Raw genomic sequence first — 644 nt, 5'->3', positions numbered from 1 at the left:
AATAGCAAGGAAGCGGTAAACCACCACATAACATGGATGAACCTTGAGGAAATTATGCTGAGTGAAATTAGTCAGTCACAAAAAGAGAAATACTGAATAGGACCACTGCTGTAAAGGATTAAGAAAAAGAAATTATACTGAAAGGGGGCAGGGGGAGGTCTTTGTTGGAGATTGGGAAGGTGGTGAAGGGGGGGAGGGGTGGAAGGCAGAGGACAAGGTGGGGGTTGGTCACAGGAGAGCTTGGGTGTGAGGGAGGAGAACAATATACAGGGAGGGAGAGGGAAAGGGAAAAACGGGGCAGCTGGGAGAACAATTGGGCATGAGTGAAAGGGCCAAAGGGGACAGAGATAAAGCAAGATATATACACAACCTTGGAATGGCAGGGATCTGAGATTCAGGGACTGAGTCATGATTGGAATGGGGGGGAATCATGTTAGGATGCTGGAATATTTCTTTATTATGTGACTAACCAAGGGACGAGAGTTTTAGTCTGTGTTACAGGTCAAAAGCTCTCCAGTATGGATTCCAGCCTGACTAATTCGACCCTATAGCAAGAGGACCACCACTTCTCCCTCTTCGGAGCAAGCTTGCCTGAGGGAGCCAGAATTCACCGAAGACCCATCTGAAAGAGTGACGTCATCTGC

The sequence above is a fragment of the Chrysochloris asiatica genome, unplaced genomic scaffold, assembly GCF_000296735.1.
Source record: "Chrysochloris asiatica unplaced genomic scaffold, ChrAsi1.0 scaffold00170, whole genome shotgun sequence".
NCBI lineage: Eukaryota > Metazoa > Chordata > Mammalia > Afrosoricida > Chrysochloridae > Chrysochloris > Chrysochloris asiatica.
Note: the sequence above shows the minus strand (reverse complement) of the source record.